The sequence below is a fragment of the Manis pentadactyla genome, chromosome 12 (assembly GCF_030020395.1).
Source record: "Manis pentadactyla isolate mManPen7 chromosome 12, mManPen7.hap1, whole genome shotgun sequence".
Taxonomy (NCBI): domain Eukaryota; kingdom Metazoa; phylum Chordata; class Mammalia; order Pholidota; family Manidae; genus Manis; species Manis pentadactyla.
In genome coordinates this window covers 79186764-79214498 of record NC_080030.1, presented here as the reverse complement: position 1 = coordinate 79214498, position 27735 = coordinate 79186764, and positions in this window count along the sequence as shown.

Genomic DNA, 27735 nt, shown 5'->3' with positions numbered 1-27735 from the left:
GCTGTCTGTGTGTGATTGTGGTTGTGTAGTGTGCCTCATTGTGTGTGTTGTGTGTACTCACGGAACTGTGGCTTGTGTGAGTTGTGTGCTTTTATGTCCTGTGATGTTTGTGGTGTATGTTGTTTTTTATGTTGTGCCTTGTGCATGTTGAGAGGTCCTGTATGCTCTCGATGTATGTGTTTGTGGGTGTTTACCTGCGTGTGTTGTGGTTGTTCCCTGAGTGTGTGCTGTGTGTGGCTTTTTGTGTGTTATGCAGTGGTTGCATTGTTGTGTGTGTGTGTTGCATTGTTAATGCAGGGTGCGGTGTGTGTTATGAGTTGTGATGTTAATTTCTGTGTGCGATGTTTGTGTGTGCTGTGTGACGAGTTTTTGTTGACTTGTGTTTTTGTGCTTGTGTTGAGTGTATTCTCTGTGTGTTGCATCTTGTGTGTGTGTGTTGTGTGGTCTGTGTGTTTTGCAAGTTGTGTGAGATTAATTGTGTGTTATGAATGCTGTGCTTTGTGTATATGTTCTGCGTTTGGCATTGCGCATTCTGTGAGGCTCTGTGTGCTGTATGTATTGTGTGTGTTTGTAGTGATGTGTGTAGTTTGTGAAATGTGTGTTGCATAAATTCGGAGTTCTTTTCGTTGTGGTTTGTGTGTTTTGCACGTGGGCTTGTATGCATTGTAGGTGTGGTGTGCGTTCAGCATGTGTGACTGTGATTTGTGTGTGGTTGCGTTTGACACGTTGTGTGAGTGGTTGGCTGTTTTGAGTAATGAGTGTAATATGTGAGGTGTGTACTCTGTGGGGTCATGGTCGGTCCGTGAGCCTCACTGTGAGTGTTGTGTTTACTCTGAGAACCGTGGTTCATGTGTATTGTGTGCAGTTATGTTCTCGGGGTGTGGGGGTTTTGATGTTTAGTGTGGTGTGCTGCTTGTGTGTTGAGAGACTTCTGCATTCAAGCGCACTGAAGGGAGCCTCTAAGTGATTGTCCATTTTCTCCACAGGTCTGTTATCCCCCGGGAGGGCCTTGTTCACTGAGGGCGCTCAAAGAGGACGAAAGGAGCCACCTCGTCCCTTTAATAGCAATGTCCTGGAGATGCCTTTGTAGTAAAGTGACATAAACTGCTGCAGAAGAGCCTTATGCCAAAGTCTGCAGGGGAAACAATCCACCGTGCACTGAGGAGACCCTCCCTGAGAGAACACTACGCTGATCTCCGCATGCATGCCACTTGCTCCTATGTGATATGGAAACCTCTGTAAACATTGCAATAGAAGGCTATACACTTGATCTCTTTAGTGCTTTCTGGGTTTGTTGTGTGTGTAGTGTGCTGTACGTGTGGTTGCTATATGGGAGTGAGTGATTTGTGGTGCTTTTCTGCGATTCTGTGTGTATTCTCTGTTGTGATACGCTGTGTGTGCTGTGTTCCTGTGTGTTTGGCGCTGTGCTGTCTTTTGCCTGTGGGTCTTGCTTGTTTTCTCTGTGTTGGGTGTTGTCCGTGTTGTGCGTATTTTGTACGTAATATGTGTGCTATAGGTTCCTTACAGCTTGATGAGTACACTGCTCTGTGTATTTTTCACTGGGTGGTGTGTTACGTGTGACGCTGGTCTTTGTGAGTTGTGTTGTGTGTGTTGAGTGGCTCTTTGAGCATTGTATGTTTTGCCATTATGATGAGTTATCTGTTGGCGGTTCTGTATGTTGTGTGTTTGGCGTGTGGCATCCAGTCTAATGTTTAGTGTGAAATGTGGTCTTTCCTTGGTCTGTTGCGTTATGTACTGTGTTCTGGGTTGGGTGAGCGCCGTCTATATGCTTTCTGTGTGTTACATACTGGGTAGATGTTGTTTGGTCGGTGTAATTTGAGCATTTTGTGTGACGTAGTTTTAGCCTTGTGTCAGACGTGCTGTGTGCATGTGTTTTTTGTGTGTGTGTTTGTGGGCTTTGGTTCGTGCTGTCTCCGTGTGGGCCTCTGTGTGCTCTGTGTTGTAGGCTTGTGGTTGTGTGTGCTGTGTGTAGTGCATTATATGTGTGTTGCGTGAGTTTTCATCAGTTGTGGAAGGATTTGTATGTGTTGTGTCAGTATTCTGTGTATGATTGTGATTTGTGTGTTGTGTTAGAGAGGTTGTGTGTGTGTGTGTGTGTGTGTGTGTGTGTGTGTGTGGCTGTTTGAGTTACGCACATGATGTGAGATGTGTTGACTGTGTGCGGTTGTGCTTGTTTAGTATGTCTCTTGGTGTGCCCAGTACGTAGTCTGCGAATGTTTTTCGTGTGTATTGTGAGCAGTTATGTGCCTTGAAGTGTGTGGTGTGTGTATTGTGACTATTGTGTTGCTTATTTCTGTGTTGTGTGTTTGTTCTGCGCAGTTCTCCTGTGTGAGGATGTATGTGTGTTGTGTCTGTGCGTGGTTGTGTGTGTAGTGTGTTAAATGTGTGCTCATCGTCTTCTTTGTTGCTTATGCGCGTTTTGCCTAGGGGTTTGTGAGTGTCGTTTGTGTGTTGTGGTGTTGCGTGTTTTGTATGTGTGACTGTGATTTGTGTGTGGTTGTGTTTCAGTGGTTGAGTGTGTGTGGTTTTTATGTATGCGATGTGAGGTGTGATGTCCATGTGTGCTTGTGCTTGTTTAGTGTGCCTCACTGCGTGTGCTGCACATACTCTCCCAAATGTGACTTTTGTGACTTATGAGAAACATGTGCTTTGTTGTGTGCGGTGTGTGCCCTGTGACTGTTGTTTTGTTACCTTTTGCGCTTTTTTGTGTGTGTGCATTGCGTAGTGGTGCCCGTGTGTATGTATGTGTGTGGGGTGCCTGTGTGCGGTGGTGCGTGGGGTGCTTAGTGTGTGAAATGTGTGCTATGTGCGTTTATTTTTGGTTGTGTGTTTAGGTTGTGGTTTTGTGTGTGTTGTGTGTGTTTTGCGAGTGTGATTGTGATGCGTGTTTGAAAGTTTGTGTGTGCAATTCGTTGTTTTGTGGTGTGTGAGGCGAGATGTGTTGTGTGTGTGTGTGGTTTTGCTTGTGTAGTGTGCCTCATTGTGTGTGTGGTGTGTACATGGTTAAATGTGGTTTGTGAGAATTGGTTGCCCTTATACGTCCTGTGATGTTAGTGGGGTACGTTGTTTCATACGTTGTGCTGTTTCCGTGTTGAGTCGGGTGTGTTCTCCATATCTTTTATGTTTGTGGGTGTTTACCTGTGTTTGTTGTAGTTATTCCTTTAGTGTGTGTTGTGTGTGGCTTTATGCGTGGTAGGTAGTGGTTACGTCGGTGTGCTCTGACGTTAATGCAGGTTGTTGTGTGTGCTATGAGTTGTGATGTGTAATCTGTGTGTGTTGCTTGCGTGTGTTGTACGATGTATTTTTCTGTGATTTGTGGATTATTTTGTGTGTTGTGGTAATGTACTGATGTGCTTGTTTTAATGTGTGTGTTGTGTGTGCCATGTTTGTTTTGCGCGTCTTTTTTGTGATGTGTATGGTGCTTTTTGAGTTTTGTGTTATGTGTGAAGTACGTTGTCTGCCTTTTGTGTATATGGTAGTGCGTGTTCTGTGGTGTTGGCTGTGTGATTGTGTGTTGTGTTACATGTTTGCGTGCTGTGTTATTGTGTGCTTTTAGCTGTGAAGTCTGTGATCTGCTGGTTTCATGAGCGTGGCTGTGTTTATGTGGTTGTCTGTTTCCTGTGTGTTTTCTACTCTTTCTGTGTTGTGACTCTTGTGTAAGTGATGTGTGCAGTTTGGGTGCGTCGTTGTTGTGTGTAGTGCGTGTTGTGTGTATGTTTGGGGAGTGCTGCGTGACTGGTGTGGTTGTGGGTGGTTCTGTGTTGTGTGTTGTGTGCTTGGAGTGTGCCTTTGTGTGTTGTATGTTGGACGTCTTTTGCGTAGCGTGTTGTGTCCGTGGTTGGGAATGTTCTGTGGTCTGTGAATAGTTTTCTGTGTCATGTTCAATGTGTGATGTGACCACACGTGTGTTGCGTGATGTACAACATATTGTGTTCCCAGTTGCCCGTTTGTTGTTTGTATTGTTAACTGCTTTGTGTACTGTGTGTGTGTTGTTCGTTCTGTGTATTTTATGTGTCGTGCGGGATACCGTGTGTTGCGTCTGATATGCTTTGTATATCTGTTGTTTGCTTTGCTTTGCATTGCGTGTTCTGTGAGGCTCTGTGTGCTGAAAGTTTTATGTGTGTTTGGTGTGATGTGCCTAGTGTGTGAAGTGCGTGTTCCATAAATTCCGTGATCTTTCTGTTGTGGTTTGTGTGTGTGTTGCACGTCATTTTGCACCTCTTGTGTGTGGTGTGAGTTCTGCATGTGTGATTGTGATTTTCATGTGGTTGTGTTTGAGTGGTTGTGTGGGTGTTTGCTTGTTACGTGTGTGATGTGTAATGTGTTGTCTGCGTGTGGTTGTGCTTGTTCAGCATGCCTCATTGTGTGTGCTGTGTGTTCTCTGAAGTGGGATTCGTGTGTGTTGTGAGCCATTATGAGCTCTGACGTGTCTGTCTGGTGTGTGTGCCTTGTGACTTGTGTTGTTACATTTTGGGTTTCGTGTGTGTGCGTTTTGCAGAGTGCAGCCCGTGCATGGATATGAGTGTGGGTTGTCTGTGCGTGAATGTGTGTGTGTGTGGTTTGTAGTGTGTGAAATGTGCACTGTGGGCTTTTTTTGTTGGTTGTGTGTTTTGCGTGTGGTTTTGTATGTGGTGCAACTGCTTTCCGTGTGTGATGGTGATTTGTGTTTGGCTGGGTTTGAGAGGATGTGTGTTTGTTTGGTTGAGTTACGTGTGTGATGTGAGACGTGCTGTCTGTGTGTGATTGTGGTTGTGTAGTGTGCCTCATTGTGTGTGTTGTGTGTACTCACGGAACTGTGGCTTGTGTGAGTTGTGTGCTTTTATGTCCTGTGATGTTTGTGGTGTATGTTGTTTTTTATGTTGTGCCTTGTGCATGTTGAGAGGTCCTGTATGCTCTCGATGTATGTGTTTGTGGGTGTTTACCTGCGTGTGTTGTGGTTGTTCCCTGAGTGTGTGCTGTGTGTGGCTTTTTGTGTGTTATGCAGTGGTTGCATTGTTGTGTGTGTGTGTTGCATTGTTAATGCAGGGTGCGGTGTGTGTTATGAGTTGTGATGTTAATTTCTGTGTGCGATGTTTGTGTGTGCTGTGTGACGAGTTTTTGTTGACTTGTGTTTTTGTGCTTGTGTTGAGTGTATTCTCTGTGTGTTGCATCTTGTGTGTGTGTGTTGTGTGGTCTGTGTGTTTTGCAAGTTGTGTGAGATTAATTGTGTGTTATGAATGCTGTGCTTTGTGTATATGTTCTGCGTTTGGCATTGCGCATTCTGTGAGGCTCTGTGTGCTGTATGTATTGTGTGTGTTTGTAGTGATGTGTGTAGTTTGTGAAATGTGTGTTGCATAAATTCGGAGTTCTTTTCGTTGTGGTTTGTGTGTTTTGCACGTGGGCTTGTATGCATTGTAGGTGTGGTGTGCGTTCAGCATGTGTGACTGTGATTTGTGTGTGGTTGCGTTTGACACGTTGTGTGAGTGGTTGGCTGTTTTGAGTAATGAGTGTAATATGTGAGGTGTGTACTCTGTGGGGTCATGGTCGGTCCGTGAGCCTCACTGTGAGTGTTGTGTTTACTCTGAGAACCGTGGTTCATGTGTATTGTGTGCAGTTATGTTCTCGGGGTGTGGGGGTTTTGATGTTTAGTGTGGTGTGCTGCTTGTGTGTTGAGAGACTTCTGCATTCAAGCGCACTGAAGGGAGCCTCTAAGTGATTGTCCATTTTCTCCACAGGTCTGTTATCCCCCGGGAGGGCCTTGTTCACTGAGGGCGCTCAAAGAGGACGAAAGGAGCCACCTCGTCCCTTTAATAGCAATGTCCTGGAGATGCCTTTGTAGTAAAGTGACATAAACTGCTGCAGAAGAGCCTTATGCCAAAGTCTGCAGGGGAAACAATCCACCGTGCACTGAGGAGACCCTCCCTGAGAGAACACTACGCTGATCTCCGCATGCATGCCACTTGCTCCTATGTGATATGGAAACCTCTGTAAACATTGCAATAGAAGGCTATACACTTGATCTCTTTAGTGCTTTCTGGGTTTGTTGTGTGTGTAGTGTGCTGTACGTGTGGTTGCTATATGGGAGTGAGTGATTTGTGGTGCTTTTCTGCGATTCTGTGTGTATTCTCTGTTGTGATACGCTGTGTGTGCTGTGTTCCTGTGTGTTTGGCGCTGTGCTGTCTTTTGCCTGTGGGTCTTGCTTGTTTTCTCTGTGTTGGGTGTTGTCCGTGTTGTGCGTATTTTGTACGTAATATGTGTGCTATAGGTTCCTTACAGCTTGATGAGTACACTGCTCTGTGTATTTTTCACTGGGTGGTGTGTTACGTGTGACGCTGGTCTTTGTGAGTTGTGTTGTGTGTGTTGAGTGGCTCTTTGAGCATTGTATGTTTTGCCATTATGATGAGTTATCTGTTGGCGGTTCTGTATGTTGTGTGTTTGGCGTGTGGCATCCAGTCTAATGTTTAGTGTGAAATGTGGTCTTTCCTTGGTCTGTTGCGTTATGTACTGTGTTCTGGGTTGGGTGAGCGCCGTCTATATGCTTTCTGTGTGTTACATACTGGGTAGATGTTGTTTGGTCGGTGTAATTTGAGCATTTTGTGTGACGTAGTTTTAGCCTTGTGTCAGACGTGCTGTGTGCATGTGTTTTTTTTGTGTGTGTTTGTGGGCTTTGGTTCGTGCTGTCTCCGTGTGGGCCTCTGTGTGCTCTGTGTTGTAGGCTTGTGGTTGTGTGTGCTGTGTGTAGTGCATTATATGTGTGTTGCGTGAGTTTTCATCAGTTGTGGAAGGATTTGTATGTGTTGTGTCAGTATTCTGTGTATGATTGTGATTTGTGTGTTGTGTTAGAGAGGTTGTGTGTGTGTGTGTGTGTGTGTGTGTGTGTGGCTGTTTGAGTTACGCACATGATGTGAGATGTGTTGACTGTGTGCGGTTGTGCTTGTTTAGTATGTCTCTTGGTGTGCCCAGTACGTAGTCTGCGAATGTTTTTCGTGTGTATTGTGAGCAGTTATGTGCCTTGAAGTGTGTGGTGTGTGTATTGTGACTATTGTGTTGCTTATTTCTGTGTTGTGTGTTTGTTCTGCGCAGTTCTCCTGTGTGAGGATGTATGTGTGTTGTGTCTGTGCGTGGTTGTGTGTGTAGTGTGTTAAATGTGTGCTCATCGTCTTCTTTGTTGCTTATGCGCGTTTTGCCTAGGGGTTTGTGAGTGTCGTTTGTGTGTTGTGGTGTTGCGTGTTTTGTATGTGTGACTGTGATTTGTGTGTGGTTGTGTTTCAGTGGTTGAGTGTGTGTGGTTTTTATGTATGCGATGTGAGGTGTGATGTCCATGTGTGCTTGTGCTTGTTTAGTGTGCCTCACTGCGTGTGCTGCACATACTCTCCCAAATGTGACTTTTGTGACTTATGAGAAACATGTGCTTTGTTGTGTGCGGTGTGTGCCCTGTGACTGTTGTTTTGTTACCTTTTGCGCTTTTTTGTGTGTGTGCATTGCGTAGTGGTGCCCGTGTGTATGTATGTGTGTGGGGTGCCTGTGTGCGGTGGTGCGTGGGGTGCTTAGTGTGTGAAATGTGTGCTATGTGCGTTTATTTTTGGTTGTGTGTTTAGGTTGTGGTTTTGTGTGTGTTGTGTGTGTTTTGCGAGTGTGATTGTGATGCGTGTTTGAAAGTTTGTGTGTGCAATTCGTTGTTTTGTGGTGTGTGAGGCGAGATGTGTTGTGTGTGTGTGTGGTTTTGCTTGTGTAGTGTGCCTCATTGTGTGTGTGGTGTGTACATGGTTAAATGTGGTTTGTGAGAATTGGTTGCCCTTATACGTCCTGTGATGTTAGTGGGGTACGTTGTTTCATACGTTGTGCTGTTTCCGTGTTGAGTCGGGTGTGTTCTCCATATCTTTTATGTTTGTGGGTGTTTACCTGTGTTTGTTGTAGTTATTCCTTTAGTGTGTGTTGTGTGTGGCTTTATGCGTGGTAGGTAGTGGTTACGTCGGTGTGCTCTGACGTTAATGCAGGTTGTTGTGTGTGCTATGAGTTGTGATGTGTAATCTGTGTGTGTTGCTTGCGTGTGTTGTACGATGTATTTTTCTGTGATTTGTGGATTATTTTGTGTGTTGTGGTAATGTACTGATGTGCTTGTTTTAATGTGTGTGTTGTGTGTGCCATGTTTGTTTTGCGCGTCTTTTTTGTGATGTGTATGGTGCTTTTTGAGTTTTGTGTTATGTGTGAAGTACGTTGTCTGCCTTTTGTGTATATGGTAGTGCGTGTTCTGTGGTGTTGGCTGTGTGATTGTGTGTTGTGTTACATGTTTGCGTGCTGTGTTATTGTGTGCTTTTAGCTGTGAAGTCTGTGATCTGCTGGTTTCATGAGCGTGGCTGTGTTTATGTGGTTGTCTGTTTCCTGTGTGTTTTCTACTCTTTCTGTGTTGTGACTCTTGTGTAAGTGATGTGTGCAGTTTGGGTGCGTCGTTGTTGTGTGTAGTGCGTGTTGTGTGTATGTTTGGGGAGTGCTGCGTGACTGGTGTGGTTGTGGGTGGTTCTGTGTTGTGTGTTGTGTGCTTGGAGTGTGCCTTTGTGTGTTGTATGTTGGACGTCTTTTGCGTAGCGTGTTGTGTCCGTGGTTGGGAATGTTCTGTGGTCTGTGAATAGTTTTCTGTGTCATGTTCAATGTGTGATGTGACCACACGTGTGTTGCGTGATGTACAACATATTGTGTTCCCAGTTGCCCGTTTGTTGTTTGTATTGTTAACTGCTTTGTGTACTGTGTGTGTGTTGTTCGTTCTGTGTATTTTATGTGTCGTGCGGGATACCGTGTGTTGCGTCTGATATGCTTTGTATATCTGTTGTTTGCTTTGCTTTGCATTGCGTGTTCTGTGAGGCTCTGTGTGCTGAAAGTTTTATGTGTGTTTGGTGTGATGTGCCTAGTGTGTGAAGTGCGTGTTCCATAAATTCCGTGATCTTTCTGTTGTGGTTTGTGTGTGTGTTGCACGTCATTTTGCACCTCTTGTGTGTGGTGTGAGTTCTGCATGTGTGATTGTGATTTTCATGTGGTTGTGTTTGAGTGGTTGTGTGGGTGTTTGCTTGTTACGTGTGTGATGTGTAATGTGTTGTCTGCGTGTGGTTGTGCTTGTTCAGCATGCCTCATTGTGTGTGCTGTGTGTTCTCTGAAGTGGGATTCGTGTGTGTTGTGAGCCATTATGAGCTCTGACGTGTCTGTCTGGTGTGTGTGCCTTGTGACTTGTGTTGTTACATTTTGGGTTTCGTGTGTGTGCGTTTTGCAGAGTGCAGCCCGTGCATGGATATGAGTGTGGGTTGTCTGTGCGTGAATGTGTGTGTGTGTGGTTTGTAGTGTGTGAAATGTGCACTGTGGGCTTTTTTTGTTGGTTGTGTGTTTTGCGTGTGGTTTTGTATGTGGTGCAACTGCTTTCCGTGTGTGATGGTGATTTGTGTTTGGCTGGGTTTGAGAGGATGTGTGTTTGTTTGGTTGAGTTACGTGTGTGATGTGAGACGTGCTGTCTGTGTGTGATTGTGGTTGTGTAGTGTGCCTCATTGTGTGTGTTGTGTGTACTCACGGAACTGTGGCTTGTGTGAGTTGTGTGCTTTTATGTCCTGTGATGTTTGTGGTGTATGTTGTTTTTTATGTTGTGCCTTGTGCATGTTGAGAGGTCCTGTATGCTCTCGATGTATGTGTTTGTGGGTGTTTACCTGCGTGTGTTGTGGTTGTTCCCTGAGTGTGTGCTGTGTGTGGCTTTTTGTGTGTTATGCAGTGGTTGCATTGTTGTGTGTGTGTGTTGCATTGTTAATGCAGGGTGCGGTGTGTGTTATGAGTTGTGATGTTAATTTCTGTGTGCGATGTTTGTGTGTGCTGTGTGACGAGTTTTTGTTGACTTGTGTTTTTGTGCTTGTGTTGAGTGTATTCTCTGTGTGTTGCATCTTGTGTGTGTGTGTTGTGTGGTCTGTGTGTTTTGCAAGTTGTGTGAGATTAATTGTGTGTTATGAATGCTGTGCTTTGTGTATATGTTCTGCGTTTGGCATTGCGCATTCTGTGAGGCTCTGTGTGCTGTATGTATTGTGTGTGTTTGTAGTGATGTGTGTAGTTTGTGAAATGTGTGTTGCATAAATTCGGAGTTCTTTTCGTTGTGGTTTGTGTGTTTTGCACGTGGGCTTGTATGCATTGTAGGTGTGGTGTGCGTTCAGCATGTGTGACTGTGATTTGTGTGTGGTTGCGTTTGACACGTTGTGTGAGTGGTTGGCTGTTTTGAGTAATGAGTGTAATATGTGAGGTGTGTACTCTGTGGGGTCATGGTCGGTCCGTGAGCCTCACTGTGAGTGTTGTGTTTACTCTGAGAACCGTGGTTCATGTGTATTGTGTGCAGTTATGTTCTCGGGGTGTGGGGGTTTTGATGTTTAGTGTGGTGTGCTGCTTGTGTGTTGAGAGACTTCTGCATTCAAGCGCACTGAAGGGAGCCTCTAAGTGATTGTCCATTTTCTCCACAGGTCTGTTATCCCCCGGGAGGGCCTTGTTCACTGAGGGCGCTCAAAGAGGACGAAAGGAGCCACCTCGTCCCTTTAATAGCAATGTCCTGGAGATGCCTTTGTAGTAAAGTGACATAAACTGCTGCAGAAGAGCCTTATGCCAAAGTCTGCAGGGGAAACAATCCACCGTGCACTGAGGAGACCCTCCCTGAGAGAACACTACGCTGATCTCCGCATGCATGCCACTTGCTCCTATGTGATATGGAAACCTCTGTAAACATTGCAATAGAAGGCTATACACTTGATCTCTTTAGTGCTTTCTGGGTTTGTTGTGTGTGTAGTGTGCTGTACGTGTGGTTGCTATATGGTAGTGAGTGATTTGTGGTGCTTTTCTGCGATTCTGTGTGTATTCTCTGTTGTGATACGCTGTGTGTGCTGTGTTCCTGTGTGTTTGGCGCTGTGCTGTCTTTTGCCTGTGGGTCTTGCTTGTTTTCTCTGTGTTGGGTGTTGTCCGTGTTGTGCGTATTTTGTACGTAATATGTGTGCTATAGGTTCCTTACAGCTTGATGAGTACACTGCTCTGTGTATTTTTCACTGGGTGGTGTGTTACGTGTGACGCTGGTCTTTGTGAGTTGTGTTGTGTGTGTTGAGTGGCTCTTTGAGCATTGTATGTTTTGCCATTATGATGAGTTATCTGTTGGCGGTTCTGTATGTTGTGTGTTTGGCGTGTGGCATCCAGTCTAATGTTTAGTGTGAAATGTGGTCTTTCCTTGGTCTGTTGCGTTATGTACTGTGTTCTGGGTTGGGTGAGCGCCGTCTATATGCTTTCTGTGTGTTACATACTGGGTAGATGTTGTTTGGTCGGTGTAATTTGAGCATTTTGTGTGACGTAGTTTTAGCCTTGTGTCAGACGTGCTGTGTGCATGTGTTTTTTTTGTGTGTGTTTGTGGGCTTTGGTTCGTGCTGTCTCCGTGTGGGCCTCTGTGTGCTCTGTGTTGTAGGCTTGTGGTTGTGTGTGCTGTGTGTAGTGCATTATATGTGTGTTGCGTGAGTTTTCATCAGTTGTGGAAGGATTTGTATGTGTTGTGTCAGTATTCTGTGTATGATTGTGATTTGTGTGTTGTGTTAGAGAGGTTGTGTGTGTGTGTGTGTGTGTGTGTGTGTGTGTGTGTGGCTGTTTGAGTTACGCACATGATGTGAGATGTGTTGACTGTGTGCGGTTGTGCTTGTTTAGTATGTCTCTTGGTGTGCCCAGTACGTAGTCTGCGAATGTTTTTCGTGTGTATTGTGAGCAGTTATGTGCCTTGAAGTGTGTGGTGTGTGTATTGTGACTATTGTGTTGCTTATTTCTGTGTTGTGTGTTTGTTCTGCGCAGTTCTCCTGTGTGAGGATGTATGTGTGTTGTGTCTGTGCGTGGTTGTGTGTGTAGTGTGTTAAATGTGTGCTCATCGTCTTCTTTGTTGCTTATGCGCGTTTTGCCTAGGGGTTTGTGAGTGTCGTTTGTGTGTTGTGGTGTTGCGTGTTTTGTATGTGTGACTGTGATTTGTGTGTGGTTGTGTTTCAGTGGTTGAGTGTGTGTGGTTTTTATGTATGCGATGTGAGGTGTGATGTCCATGTGTGCTTGTGCTTGTTTAGTGTGCCTCACTGCGTGTGCTGCACATACTCTCCCAAATGTGACTTTTGTGACTTATGAGAAACATGTGCTTTGTTGTGTGCGGTGTGTGCCCTGTGACTGTTGTTTTGTTACCTTTTGCGCTTTTTTGTGTGTGTGCATTGCGTAGTGGTGCCCGTGTGTATGTATGTGTGTGGGGTGCCTGTGTGCGGTGGTGCGTGGGGTGCTTAGTGTGTGAAATGTGTGCTATGTGCGTTTATTTTTGGTTGTGTGTTTAGGTTGTGGTTTTGTGTGTGTTGTGTGTGTTTTGCGAGTGTGATTGTGATGCGTGTTTGAAAGTTTGTGTGTGCAATTCGTTGTTTTGTGGTGTGTGAGGCGAGATGTGTTGTGTGTGTGTGTGGTTTTGCTTGTGTAGTGTGCCTCATTGTGTGTGTGGTGTGTACATGGTTAAATGTGGTTTGTGAGAATTGGTTGCCCTTATACGTCCTGTGATGTTAGTGGGGTACGTTGTTTCATACGTTGTGCTGTTTCCGTGTTGAGTCGGGTGTGTTCTCCATATCTTTTATGTTTGTGGGTGTTTACCTGTGTTTGTTGTAGTTATTCCTTTAGTGTGTGTTGTGTGTGGCTTTATGCGTGGTAGGTAGTGGTTACGTCGGTGTGCTCTGACGTTAATGCAGGTTGTTGTGTGTGCTATGAGTTGTGATGTGTAATCTGTGTGTGTTGCTTGCGTGTGTTGTACGATGTATTTTTCTGTGATTTGTGGATTATTTTGTGTGTTGTGGTAATGTACTGATGTGCTTGTTTTAATGTGTGTGTTGTGTGTGCCATGTTTGTTTTGCGCGTCTTTTTTGTGATGTGTATGGTGCTTTTTGAGTTTTGTGTTATGTGTGAAGTACGTTGTCTGCCTTTTGTGTATATGGTAGTGCGTGTTCTGTGGTGTTGGCTGTGTGATTGTGTGTTGTGTTACATGTTTGCGTGCTGTGTTATTGTGTGCTTTTAGCTGTGAAGTCTGTGATCTGCTGGTTTCATGAGCGTGGCTGTGTTTATGTGGTTGTCTGTTTCCTGTGTGTTTTCTACTCTTTCTGTGTTGTGACTCTTGTGTAAGTGATGTGTGCAGTTTGGGTGCGTCGTTGTTGTGTGTAGTGCGTGTTGTGTGTATGTTTGGGGAGTGCTGCGTGACTGGTGTGGTTGTGGGTGGTTCTGTGTTGTGTGTTGTGTGCTTGGAGTGTGCCTTTGTGTGTTGTATGTTGGACGTCTTTTGCGTAGCGTGTTGTGTCCGTGGTTGGGAATGTTCTGTGGTCTGTGAATAGTTTTCTGTGTCATGTTCAATGTGTGATGTGACCACACGTGTGTTGCGTGATGTACAACATATTGTGTTCCCAGTTGCCCGTTTGTTGTTTGTATTGTTAACTGCTTTGTGTACTGTGTGTGTGTTGTTCGTTCTGTGTATTTTATGTGTCGTGCGGGATACCGTGTGTTGCGTCTGATATGCTTTGTATATCTGTTGTTTGCTTTGCTTTGCATTGCGTGTTCTGTGAGGCTCTGTGTGCTGAAAGTTTTATGTGTGTTTGGTGTGATGTGCCTAGTGTGTGAAGTGCGTGTTCCATAAATTCCGTGATCTTTCTGTTGTGGTTTGTGTGTGTGTTGCACGTCATTTTGCACCTCTTGTGTGTGGTGTGAGTTCTGCATGTGTGATTGTGATTTTCATGTGGTTGTGTTTGAGTGGTTGTGTGGGTGTTTGCTTGTTACGTGTGTGATGTGTAATGTGTTGTCTGCGTGTGGTTGTGCTTGTTCAGCATGCCTCATTGTGTGTGCTGTGTGTTCTCTGAAGTGGGATTCGTGTGTGTTGTGAGCCATTATGAGCTCTGACGTGTCTGTCTGGTGTGTGTGCCTTGTGACTTGTGTTGTTACATTTTCGTGTGTGTGCGTTTTGCAGAGTGCAGCCCGTGCATGGATATGAGTGTGGGTTGTCTGTGCGTGAATGTGTGTGTGTGTGGTTTGTAGTGTGTGAAATGTGCACTGTGGGCTTTTTTTGTTGGTTGTGTGTTTTGCGTGTGGTTTTGTATGTGGTGCAACTGCTTTCCGTGTGTGATGGTGATTTGTGTTTGGCTGGGTTTGAGAGGATGTGTGTTTGTTTGGTTGAGTTACGTGTGTGATGTGAGACGTGCTGTCTGTGTGTGATTGTGGTTGTGTAGTGTGCCTCATTGTGTGTGTTGTGTGTACTCACGGAACTGTGGCTTGTGTGAGTTGTGTGCTTTTATGTCCTGTGATGTTTGTGGTGTATGTTGTTTTTTATGTTGTGCCTTGTGCATGTTGAGAGGTCCTGTATGCTCTCGATGTATGTGTTTGTGGGTGTTTACCTGCGTGTGTTGTGGTTGTTCCCTGAGTGTGTGCTGTGTGTGGCTTTTTGTGTGTTATGCAGTGGTTGCATTGTTGTGTGTGTGTGTTGCATTGTTAATGCAGGGTGCGGTGTGTGTTATGAGTTGTGATGTTAATTTCTGTGTGCGATGTTTGTGTGTGCTGTGTGACGAGTTTTTGTTGACTTGTGTTTTTGTGCTTGTGTTGAGTGTATTCTCTGTGTGTTGCATCTTGTGTGTGTGTGTTGTGTGGTCTGTGTGTTTTGCAAGTTGTGTGAGATTAATTGTGTGTTATGAATGCTGTGCTTTGTGTATATGTTCTGCGTTTGGCATTGCGCATTCTGTGAGGCTCTGTGTGCTGTATGTATTGTGTGTGTTTGTAGTGATGTGTGTAGTTTGTGAAATGTGTGTTGCATAAATTCGGAGTTCTTTTCGTTGTGGTTTGTGTGTTTTGCACGTGGGCTTGTATGCATTGTAGGTGTGGTGTGCGTTCAGCATGTGTGACTGTGATTTGTGTGTGGTTGCGTTTGACACGTTGTGTGAGTGGTTGGCTGTTTTGAGTAATGAGTGTAATATGTGAGGTGTGTACTCTGTGGGGTCATGGTCGGTCCGTGAGCCTCACTGTGAGTGTTGTGTTTACTCTGAGAACCGTGGTTCACGTGTATTGTGTGCAGTTATGTTCTCGGGGTGTGGGGGTTTTGATGTTTAGTGTGGTGTGCTGCTTGTGTGTTGAGAGACTTCTGCATTCAAGCGCACTGAAGGGAGCCTCTAAGTGATTGTCCATTTTCTCCACAGGTCTGTTATCCCCCGGGAGGGCCTTGTTCACTGAGGGCGCTCAAAGAGGACGAAAGGAGCCACCTCGTCCCTTTAATAGCAATGTCCTGGAGATGCCTTTGTAGTAAAGTGACATAAACTGCTGCAGAAGAGCCTTATGCCAAAGTCTGCAGGGGAAACAATCCACCGTGCACTGAGGAGACCCTCCCTGAGAGAACACTACGCTGATCTCCGCATGCATGCCACTTGCTCCTATGTGATATGGAAACCTCTGTAAACATTGCAATAGAAGGCTATACACTTGATCTCTTTAGTGCTTTCTGGGTTTGTTGTGTGTGTAGTGTGCTGTACGTGTGGTTGCTATATGGTAGTGAGTGATTTGTGGTGCTTTTCTGCGATTCTGTGTGTATTCTCTGTTGTGATACGCTGTGTGTGCTGTGTTCCTGTGTGTTTGGCGCTGTGCTGTCTTTTGCCTGTGGGTCTTGCTTGTTTTCTCTGTGTTGGGTGTTGTCCGTGTTGTGCGTATTTTGTACGTAATATGTGTGCTATAGGTTCCTTACAGCTTGATGAGTACACTGCTCTGTGTATTTTTCACTGGGTGGTGTGTTACGTGTGACGCTGGTCTTTGTGAGTTGTGTTGTGTGTGTTGAGTGGCTCTTTGAGCATTGTATGTTTTGCCATTATGATGAGTTATCTGTTGGCGGTTCTGTATGTTGTGTGTTTGGCGTGTGGCATCCAGTCTAATGTTTAGTGTGAAATGTGGTCTTTCCTTGGTCTGTTGCGTTATGTACTGTGTTCTGGGTTGGGTGAGCGCCGTCTATATGCTTTCTGTGTGTTACATACTGGGTAGATGTTGTTTGGTCGGTGTAATTTGAGCATTTTGTGTGACGTAGTTTTAGCCTTGTGTCAGACGTGCTGTGTGCATGTGTTTTTTGTGTGTGTGTTTGTGGGCTTTGGTTCGTGCTGTCTCCGTGTGGGCCTCTGTGTGCTCTGTGTTGTAGGCTTGTGGTTGTGTGTGCTGTGTGTAGTGCATTATATGTGTGTTGCGTGAGTTTTCATCAGTTGTGGAAGGATTTGTATGTGTTGTGTCAGTATTCTGTGTATGATTGTGATTTGTGTGTTGTGTTAGAGAGGTTGTGTGTGTGTGTGTGTGTGTGTGTGTGTGTGGCTGTTTGAGTTACGCACATGATGTGAGATGTGTTGACTGTGTGCGGTTGTGCTTGTTTAGTATGTCTCTTGGTGTGCCCAGTACGTAGTCTGCGAATGTTTTTCGTGTGTATTGTGAGCAGTTATGTGCCTTGAAGTGTGTGGTGTGTGTATTGTGACTATTGTGTTGCTTATTTCTGTGTTGTGTGTTTGTTCTGCGCAGTTCTCCTGTGTGAGGATGTATGTGTGTTGTGTCTGTGCGTGGTTGTGTGTGTAGTGTGTTAAATGTGTGCTCATCGTCTTCTTCGTTGCTTATGCGCGTTTTGCCTAGGGGTTTGTGAGTGTCGTTTGTGTGTTGTGGTGTTGCGTGTTTTGTATGTGTGACTGTGATTTGTGTGTGGTTGTGTTTCAGTGGTTGAGTGTGTGTGGTTTTTATGTATGCGATGTGAGGTGTGATGTCCATGTGTGCTTGTGCTTGTTTAGTGTGCCTCACTGCGTGTGCTGCACATACTCTCCCAAATGTGACTTTTGTGACTTATGAGAAACATGTGCTTTGTTGTGTGCGGTGTGTGCCCTGTGACTGTTGTTTTGTTACCTTTTGCGCTTTTTTGTGTGTGTGCATTGCGTAGTGGTGCCCGTGTGTATGTATGTGTGTGGGGTGCCTGTGTGCGGTGGTGCGTGGGGTGCTTAGTGTGTGAAATGTGTGCTATGTGCGTTTATTTTTGGTTGTGTGTTTAGGTTGTGGTTTTGTGTGTGTTGTGTGTGTTTTGCGAGTGTGATTGTGATGCGTGTTTGAAAGTTTGTGTGTGCAATTCGTTGTTTTGTGGTGTGTGAGGCGAGATGTGTTGTGTGTGTGTGTGGTTTTGCTTGTGTAGTGTGCCTCATTGTGTGTGTGGTGTGTACATGGTTAAATGTGGTTTGTGAGAATTGGTTGCCCTTATACGTCCTGTGATGTTAGTGGGGTACGTTGTTTCATACGTTGTGCTGTTTCCGTGTTGAGTCGGGTGTGTTCTCCATATCTTTTATGTTTGTGGGTGTTTACCTGTGTTTGTTGTAGTTATTCCTTTAGTGTGTGTTGTGTGTGGCTTTATGCGTGGTAGGTAGTGGTTACGTCGGTGTGCTCTGACGTTAATGCAGGTTGTTGTGTGTGCTATGAGTTGTGATGTGTAATCTGTGTGTGTTGCTTGCGTGTGTTGTACGATGTATTTTTCTGTGATTTGTGGATTATTTTGTGTGTTGTGGTAATGTACTGATGTGCTTGTTTTAATGTGTGTGTTGTGTGTGCCATGTTTGTTTTGCGCGTCTTTTTTGTGATGTGTATGGTGCTTTTTGAGTTTTGTGTTATGTGTGAAGTACGTTGTCTGCCTTTTGTGTATATGGTAGTGCGTGTTCTGTGGTGTTGGCTGTGTGATTGTGTGTTGTGTTACATGTTTGCGTGCTGTGTTATTGTGTGCTTTTAGCTGTGAAGTCTGTGATCTGCTGGTTTCATGAGCGTGGCTGTGTTTATGTGGTTGTCTGTTTCCTGTGTGTTTTCTACTCTTTCTGTGTTGTGACTCTTGTGTAAGTGATGTGTGCAGTTTGGGTGCGTCGTTGTTGTGTGTAGTGCGTGTTGTGTGTATGTTTGGGGAGTGCTGCGTGACTGGTGTGGTTGTGGGTGGTTCTGTGTTGTGTGTTGTGTGCTTGGAGTGTGCCTTTGTGTGTTGTATGTTGGACGTCTTTTGCGTAGCGTGTTGTGTCCGTGGTTGGGAATGTTCTGTGGTCTGTGAATAGTTTTCTGTGTCATGTTCAATGTGTGATGTGACCACACGTGTGTTGCGTGATGTACAACATATTGTGTTCCCAGTTGCCCGTTTGTTGTTTGTATTGTTAACTGCTTTGTGTACTGTGTGTGTGTTGTTCGTTCTGTGTATTTTATGTGTCGTGCGGGATACCGTGTGTTGCGTCTGATATGCTTTGTATATCTGTTGTTTGCTTTGCTTTGCATTGCGTGTTCTGTGAGGCTCTGTGTGCTGAAAGTTTTATGTGTGTTTGGTGTGATGTGCCTAGTGTGTGAAGTGCGTGTTCCATAAATTCCGTGATCTTTCTGTTGTGGTTTGTGTGTGTGCTGCACGTCATTTTGCACCTCTTGTGTGTGGTGTGAGTTCTGCATGTGTGATTGTGATTTTCATGTGGTTGTGTTTGAGTGGTTGTGTGGGTGTTTGCTTGTTACGTGTGTGATGTGTAATGTGTTGTCTGCGTGTGGTTGTGCTTGTTCAGCATGCCTCATTGTGTGTGCTGTGTGTTCTCTGAAGTGGGATTCGTGTGTGTTGTGAGCCATTATGAGCTCTGACGTGTCTGTCTGGTGTGTGTGCCTTGTGACTTGTGTTGTTACATTTTGGGTTTCGTGTGTGTGCGTTTTGCAGAGTGCAGCCCGTGCATGGATATGAGTGTGGGTTGTCTGTGCGTGAATGTGTGTGTGTGTGGTTTGTAGTGTGTGAAATGTGCACTGTGGGCTTTTTTTGTTGGTTGTGTGTTTTGCGTGTGGTTTTGTATGTGGTGCAACTGCTTTCCGTGTGTGATGGTGATTTGTGTTTGGCTGGGTTTGAGAGGATGTGTGTTTGTTTGGTTGAGTTACGTGTGTGATGTGAGACGTGCTGTCTGTGTGTGATTGTGGTTGTGTAGTGTGCCTCATTGTGTGTGTTGTGTGTACTCACGGAACTGTGGTTTGTGTGAGTTGTGTGCTTTTATGTCCTGTGATGTTTGTGGTGTATGTTGTTTTTTATGTTGTGCCTTGTGCATGTTGAGAGGTCCTGTATGCTCTCGATGTATGTGTTTGTGGGTGTTTACCTGCGTGTGTTGTGGTTGTTCCCTGAGTGTGTGCTGTGTGTGGCTTTTTGTGTGTTATGCAGTGGTTGCATTGTTGTGTGTGTGTGTTGCATTGTTAATGCAGGGTGCGGTGTGTGTTATGAGTTGTGATGTTAATTTCTGTGTGCGATGTTTGTGTGTGCTGTGTGACGAGTTTTTGTTGACTTGTGTTTTTGTGCTTGTGTTGAGTGTATTCTCTGTGTGTTGCATCTTGTGTGTGTGTGTGTTGTGTGGTCTGTGTGTTTTGCAAGTTGTGTGAGATTAATTGTGTGTTATGAATGCTGTGCTTTGTGTATATGTTCTGCGTTTGGCATTGCGCATTCTGTGAGGCTCTGTGTGCTGTATGTATTGTGTGTGTTTGTAGTGATGTGTGTAGTTTGTGAAATGTGTGTTGCATAAATTCGGAGTTCTTTTCGTTGTGGTTTGTGTGTTTTGCACGTGGGCTTGTATGCATTGTAGGTGTGGTGTGCGTTCAGCATGTGTGACTGTGATTTGTGTGTGGTTGCGTTTGACACGTTGTGTGAGTGGTTGGCTGTTTTGAGTAATGAGTGTAATATGTGAGGTGTGTACTCTGTGGGGTCATGGTCGGTCCGTGAGCCTCACTGTGAGTGTTGTGTTTACTCTGAGAACCGTGGTTCATGTGTATTGTGTGCAGTTATGTTCTCGGGGTGTGGGGGTTTTGATGTTTAGTGTGGTGTGCTGCTTGTGTGTTGAGAGACTTCTGCATTCAAGCGCACTGAAGGGAGCCTCTAAGTGATTGTCCATTTTCTCCACAGGTCTGTTATCCCCCGGGAGGGCCTTGTTCACTGAGGGCGCTCAAAGAGGACGAAAGGAGCCACCTCGTCCCTTTAATAGCAATGTCCTGGAGATGCCTTTGTAGTAAAGTGACATAAACTGCTGCAGAAGAGCCTTATGCCAAAGTCTGCAGGGGAAACAATCCACCGTGCACTGAGGAGACCCTCCCTGAGAGAACACTACGCTGATCTCCGCATGCATGCCACTTGCTCCTATGTGATATGGAAACCTCTGTAAACATTGCAATAGAAGGCTATACACTTGATCTCTTTAGTGCTTTCTGGGTTTGTTGTGTGTGTAGTGTGCTGTACGTGTGGTTGCTATATGGTAGTGAGTGATTTGTGGTGCTTTTCTGCGATTCTGTGTGTATTCTCTGTTGTGATACGCTGTGTGTGCTGTGTTCCTGTGTGTTTGGCGCTGTGCTGTCTTTTGCCTGTGGGTCTTGCTTGTTTTCTCTGTGTTGGGTGTTGTCCGTGTTGTGCGTATTTTGTACGTAATATGTGTGCTATAGGTTCCTTACAGCTTGATGAGTACACTGCTCTGTGTATTTTTCACTGGGTGGTGTGTTACGTGTGACGCTGGTCTTTGTGAGTTGTGTTGTGTGTGTTGAGTGGCTCTTTGAGCATTGTATGTTTTGCCATTATGATGAGTTATCTGTTGGCGGTTCTGTATGTTGTGTGTTTGGCGTGTGGCATCCAGTCTAATGTTTAGTGTGAAATGTGGTCTTTCCTTGGTCTGTTGCGTTATGTACTGTGTTCTGGGTTGGGTGAGCGCCGTCTATATGCTTTCTGTGTGTTACATACTGGGTAGATGTTGTTTGGTCGGTGTAATTTGAGCATTTTGTGTGACGTAGTTTTAGCCTTGTGTCAGACGTGCTGTGTGCATGTGTTTTTTGTGTGTGTGTTTGTGGGCTTTGGTTCGTGCTGTCTCCGTGTGGGCCTCTGTGTGCTCTGTGTTGTAGGCTTGTGGTTGTGTGTGCTGTGTGTAGTGCATTATATGTGTGTTGCGTGAGTTTTCATCAGTTGTGGAAGGATTTGTATGTGTTGTGTCAGTATTCTGTGTATGATTGTGATTTGTGTGTTGTGTTAGAGAGGTTGTGTGTGTGTGTGTGTGTGTGTGTGTGTGTGTGTGTGGCTGTTTGAGTTACGCACATGATGTGAGATGTGTTGACTGTGTGCGGTTGTGCTTGTTTAGTATGTCTCTTGGTGTGCCCAGTACGTAGTCTGCGAATGTTTTTCGTGTGTATTGTGAGCAGTTATGTGCCTTGAAGTGTGTGGTGTGTGTATTGTGACTATTGTGTTGCTTATTTCTGTGTTGTGTGTTTGTTCTGCGCAGTTCTCCTGTGTGAGGATGTATGTGTGTTGTGTCTGTGCGTGGTTGTGTGTGTAGTGTGTTAAATGTGTGCTCATCGTCTTCTTTGTTGCTTATGCGCGTTTTGCCTAGGGGTTTGTGAGTGTCGTTTGTGTGTTGTGGTGTTGCGTGTTTTGTATGTGTGACTGTGATTTGTGTGTGGTTGTGTTTCAGTGGTTGAGTGTGTGTGGTTTTTATGTATGCGATGTGAGGTGTGATGTCCATGTGTGCTTGTGCTTGTTTAGTGTGCCTCACTGCGTGTGCTGCACATACTCTCCCAAATGTGACTTTTGTGACTTATGAGAAACATGTGCTTTGTTGTGTGCGGTGTGTGCCCTGTGACTGTTGTTTTGTTACCTTTTGCGCTTTTTTGTGTGTGTGCATTGCGTAGTGGTGCCCGTGTGTATGTATGTGTGTGGGGTGCCTGTGTGCGGTGGTGCGTGGGGTGCTTAGTGTGTGAAATGTGTGCTATGTGCGTTTATTTTTGGTTGTGTGTTTAGGTTGTGGTTTTGTGTGTGTTGTGTGTGTTTTGCGAGTGTGATTGTGATGCGTGTTTGAAAGTTTGTGTGTGCAATTCGTTGTTTTGTGGTGTGTGAGGCGAGATGTGTTGTGTGTGTGTGTGGTTTTGCTTGTGTAGTGTGCCTCATTGTGTGTGTGGTGTGTACATGGTTAAATGTGGTTTGTGAGAATTGGTTGCCCTTATACGTCCTGTGATGTTAGTGGGGTACGTTGTTTCATACGTTGTGCTGTTTCCGTGTTGAGTCGGGTGTGTTCTCCATATCTTTTATGTTTGTGGGTGTTTACCTGTGTTTGTTGTAGTTATTCCTTTAGTGTGTGTTGTGTGTGGCTTTATGCGTGGTAGGTAGTGGTTACGTCGGTGTGCTCTGACGTTAATGCAGGTTGTTGTGTGTGCTATGAGTTGTGATGTGTAATCTGTGTGTGTTGCTTGCGTGTGTTGTACGATGTATTTTTCTGTGATTTGTGGATTATTTTGTGTGTTGTGGTAATGTACTGATGTGCTTGTTTTAATGTGTGTGTTGTGTGTGCCATGTTTGTTTTGCGCGTCTTTTTTGTGATGTGTATGGTGCTTTTTGAGTTTTGTGTTATGTGTGAAGTACGTTGTCTGCCTTTTGTGTATATGGTAGTGCGTGTTCTGTGGTGTTGGCTGTGTGATTGTGTGTTGTGTTACATGTTTGCGTGCTGTGTTATTGTGTGCTTTTAGCTGTGAAGTCTGTGATCTGCTGGTTTCATGAGCGTGGCTGTGTTTATGTGGTTGTCTGTTTCCTGTGTGTTTTCTACTCTTTCTGTGTTGTGACTCTTGTGTAAGTGATGTGTGCAGTTTGGGTGCGTCGTTGTTGTGTGTAGTGCGTGTTGTGTGTATGTTTGGGGAGTGCTGCGTGACTGGTGTGGTTGTGGGTGGTTCTGTGTTGTGTGTTGTGTGCTTGGAGTGTGCCTTTGTGTGTTGTATGTTGGACGTCTTTTGCGTAGCGTGTTGTGTCCGTGGTTGGGAATGTTCTGTGGTCTGTGAATAGTTTTCTGTGTCATGTTCAATGTGTGATGTGACCACACGTGTGTTGCGTGATGTACAACATATTGTGTTCCCAGTTGCCCGTTTGTTGTTTGTATTGTTAACTGCTTTGTGTACTGTGTGTGTGTTGTTCGTTCTGTGTATTTTATGTGTCGTGCGGGATACCGTGTGTTGCGTCTGATATGCTTTGTATATCTGTTGTTTGCTTTGCTTTGCATTGCGTGTTCTGTGAGGCTCTGTGTGCTGAAAGTTTTATGTGTGTTTGGTGTGATGTGCCTAGTGTGTGAAGTGCGTGTTCCATAAATTCCGTGATCTTTCTGTTGTGGTTTGTGTGTGTGTTGCACGTCATTTTGCACCTCTTGTGTGTGGTGTGAGTTCTGCATGTGTGATTGTGATTTTCATGTGGTTGTGTTTGAGTGGTTGTGTGGGTGTTTGCTTGTTACGTGTGTGATGTGTAATGTGTTGTCTGCGTGTGGTTGTGCTTGTTCAGCATGCCTCATTGTGTGTGCTGTGTGTTCTCTGAGATGGGATTCGTGTGTGTTGTGAGCCATTATGAGCTCTGACGTGTCTGTCTGGTGTGTGTGCCTTGTGACTTGTGTTGTTACATTTTGGGTTTCGTGTGTGTGCGTTTTGCAGAGTGCAGCCCGTGCATGGATATGAGTGTGGGTTGTCTGTGCGTGAATGTGTGTGTGTGTGGTTTGTAGTGTGTGAAATGTGCACTGTGGGCTTTTTTTGTTGGTTGTGTGTTTTGCGTGTGGTTTTGTATGTGGTGCAACTGCTTTCCGTGTGTGATGGTGATTTGTGTTTGGCTGGGTTTGAGAGGATGTGTGTTTGTTTGGTTGAGTTACGTGTGTGATGTGAGACGTGCTGTCTGTGTGTGATTGTGGTTGTGTAGTGTGCCTCATTGTGTGTGTTGTGTGTACTCACGGAACTGTGGCTTGTGTGAGTTGTGTGCTTTTATGTCCTGTGATGTTTGTGGTGTATGTTGTTTTTTATGTTGTGCCTTGTGCATGTTGAGAGGTCCTGTATGCTCTCGATGTATGTGTTTGTGGGTGTTTACCTGCGTGTGTTGTGGTTGTTCCCTGAGTGTGTGCTGTGTGTGGCTTTTTGTGTGTTATGCAGTGGTTGCATTGTTGTGTGTGTGTGTTGCATTGTTAATGCAGGGTGCGGTGTGTGTTATGAGTTGTGATGTTAATTTCTGTGTGCGATGTTTGTGTGTGCTGTGTGACGAGTTTTTGTTGACTTGTGTTTTTGTGCTTGTGTTGAGTGTATTCTCTGTGTGTTGCATCTTGTGTGTGTGTGTGTTGTGTGGTCTGTGTGTTTTGCAAGTTGTGTGAGATTAATTGTGTGTTATGAATGCTGTGCTTTGTGTATATGTTCTGCGTTTGGCATTGCGCATTCTGTGAGGCTCTGTGTGCTGTATGTATTGTGTGTGTTTGTAGTGATGTGTGTAGTTTGTGAAATGTGTGTTGCATAAATTCGGAGTTCTTTTCGTTGTGGTTTGTGTGTTTTGCACGTGGGCTTGTATGCATTGTAGGTGTGGTGTGCGTTCAGCATGTGTGACTGTGATTTGTGTGTGGTTGCGTTTGACACGTTGTGTGAGTGGTTGGCTGTTTTGAGTAATGAGTGTAATATGTGAGGTGTGTACTCTGTGGGGTCATGGTCGGTCCGTGAGCCTCACTGTGAGTGTTGTGTTTACTCTGAGAACCGTGGTTCATGTGTATTGTGTGCAGTTATGTTCTCGGGGTGTGGGGGTTTTGATGTTTAGTGTGGTGTGCTGCTTGTGTGTTGAGAGACTTCTGCATTCAAGCGCACTGAAGGGAGCCTCTAAGTGATTGTCCATTTTCTCCACAGGTCTGTTATCCCCCGGGAGGGCCTTGTTCACTGAGGGCGCTCAAAGAGGACGAAAGGAGCCACCTCGTCCCTTTAATAGCAATGTCCTGGAGATGCCTTTGTAGTAAAGTGACATAAACTGCTGCAGAAGAGCCTTATGCCAAAGTCTGCAGGGGAAACAATCCACCGTGCACTGAGGAGACCCTCCCTGAGAGAACACTACGCTGATCTCCGCATGCATGCCACTTGCTCCTATGTGATATGGAAACCTCTGTAAACATTGCAATAGAAGGCTATACACTTGATCTCTTTAGTGCTTTCTGGGTTTGTTGTGTGTGTAGTGTGCTGTACGTGTGGTTGCTATATGGTAGTGAGTGATTTGTGGTGCTTTTCTGCGATTCTGTGTGTATTCTCTGTTGTGATACGCTGTGTGTGCTGTGTTCCTGTGTGTTTGGCGCTGTGCTGTCTTTTGCCTGTGGGTCTTGCTTGTTTTCTCTGTGTTGGGTGTTGTCCGTGTTGTGCGTATTTTGTACGTAATATGTGTGCTATAGGTTCCTTACAGCTTGATGAGTACACTGCTCTGTGTATTTTTCACTGGGTGGTGTGTTACGTGTGACGCTGGTCTTTGTGAGTTGTGTTGTGTGTGTTGAGTGGCTCTTTGAGCATTGTATGTTTTGCCATTATGATGAGTTATCTGTTGGCGGTTCTGTATGTTGTGTGTTTGGCGTGTGGCATCCAGTCTAATGTTTAGTGTGAAATGTGGTCTTTCCTTGGTCTGTTGCGTTATGTACTGTGTTCTGGGTTGGGTGAGCGCCGTCTATATGCTTTCTGTGTGTTACATACTGGGTAGATGTTGTTTGGTCGGTGTAATTTGAGCATTTTGTGTGACGTAGTTTTAGCCTTGTGTCAGACGTGCTGTGTGCATGTGTTTTTTGTGTGTGTGTTTGTGGGCTTTGGTTCGTGCTGTCTCCGTGTGGGCCTCTGTGTGCTCTGTGTTGTAGGCTTGTGGTTGTGTGTGCTGTGTGTAGTGCATTATATGTGTGTTGCGTGAGTTTTCATCAGTTGTGGAAGGATTTGTATGTGTTGTGTCAGTATTCTGTGTATGATTGTGATTTGTGTGTTGTGTTAGAGAGGTTGTGTGTGTGTGTGTGTGTGTGTGTGTGTGTGTGTGTGTGTGGCTGTTTGAGTTACGCACATGATGTGAGATGTGTTGACTGTGTGCGGTTGTGCTTGTTTAGTATGTCTCTTGGTGTGCCCAGTACGTAGTCTGCGAATGTTTTTCGTGTGTATTGTGAGCAGTTATGTGCCTTGAAGTGTGTGGTGTGTGTATTGTGACTATTGTGTTGCTTATTTCTGTGTTGTGTGTTTGTTCTGCGCAGTTCTCCTGTGTGAGGATGTATGTGTGTTGTGTCTGTGCGTGGTTGTGTGTGTAGTGTGTTAAATGTGTGCTCATCGTCTTCTTTGTTGCTTATGCGCGTTTTGCCTAGGGGTTTGTGAGTGTCGTTTGTGTGTTGTGGTGTTGCGTGTTTTGTATGTGTGACTGTGATTTGTGTGTGGTTGTGTTTCAGTGGTTGAGTGTGTGTGGTTTTTATGTATGCGATGTGAGGTGTGATGTCCATGTGTGCTTGTGCTTGTTTAGTGTGCCTCACTGCGTGTGCTGCACATACTCTCCCAAATGTGACTTTTGTGACTTATGAGAAACATGTGCTTTGTTGTGTGCGGTGTGTGCCCTGTGACTGTTGTTTTGTTACCTTTTGCGCTTTTTTGTGTGTGTGCATTGCGTAGTGGTGCCCGTGTGTATGTATGTGTGTGGGGTGCCTGTGTGCGGTGGTGCGTGGGGTGCTTAGTGTGTGAAATGTGTGCTATGTGCGTTTATTTTTGGTTGTGTGTTTAGGTTGTGGTTTTGTGTGTGTTGTGTGTGTTTTGCGAGTGTGATTGTGATGCGTGTTTGAAAGTTTGTGTGTGCAATTCGTTGTTTTGTGGTGTGTGAGGCGAGATGTGTTGTGTGTGTGTGTGGTTTTGCTTGTGTAGTGTGCCTCATTGTGTGTGTGGTGTGTACATGGTTAAATGTGGTTTGTGAGAATTGGTTGCCCTTATACGTCCTGTGATGTTAGTGGGGTACGTTGTTTCATACGTTGTGCTGTTTCCGTGTTGAGTCGGGTGTGTTCTCCATATCTTTTATGTTTGTGGGTGTTTACCTGTGTTTGTTGTAGTTATTCCTTTAGTGTGTGTTGTGTGTGGCTTTATGCGTGGTAGGTAGTGGTTACGTCGGTGTGCTCTGACGTTAATGCAGGTTGTTGTGTGTGCTATGAGTTGTGATGTGTAATCTGTGTGTGTTGCTTGCGTGTGTTGTACGATGTATTTTTCTGTGATTTGTGGATTATTTTGTGTGTTGTGGTAATGTACTGATGTGCTTGTTTTAATGTGTGTGTTGTGTGTGCCATGTTTGTTTTGCGCGTCTTTTTTGTGATGTGTATGGTGCTTTTTGAGTTTTGTGTTATGTGTGAAGTACGTTGTCTGCCTTTTGTGTATATGGTAGTGCGTGTTCTGTGGTGTTGGCTGTGTGATTGTGTGTTGTGTTACATGTTTGCGTGCTGTGTTATTGTGTGCTTTTAGCTGTGAAGTCTGTGATCTGCTGGTTTCATGAGCGTGGCTGTGTTTATGTGGTTGTCTGTTTCCTGTGTGTTTTCTACTCTTTCTGTGTTGTGACTCTTGTGTAAGTGATGTGTGCAGTTTGGGTGCGTCGTTGTTGTGTGTAGTGCGTGTTGTGTGTATGTTTGGGGAGTGCTGCGTGACTGGTGTGGTTGTGGGTGGTTCTGTGTTGTGTGTTGTGTGCTTGGAGTGTGCCTTTGTGTGTTGTATGTTGGACGTCTTTTGCGTAGCGTGTTGTGTCCGTGGTTGGGAATGTTCTGTGGTCTGTGAATAGTTTTCTGTGTCATGTTCAATGTGTGATGTGACCACACGTGTGTTGCGTGATGTACAACATATTGTGTTCCCAGTTGCCCGTTTGTTGTTTGTATTGTTAACTGCTTTGTGTAC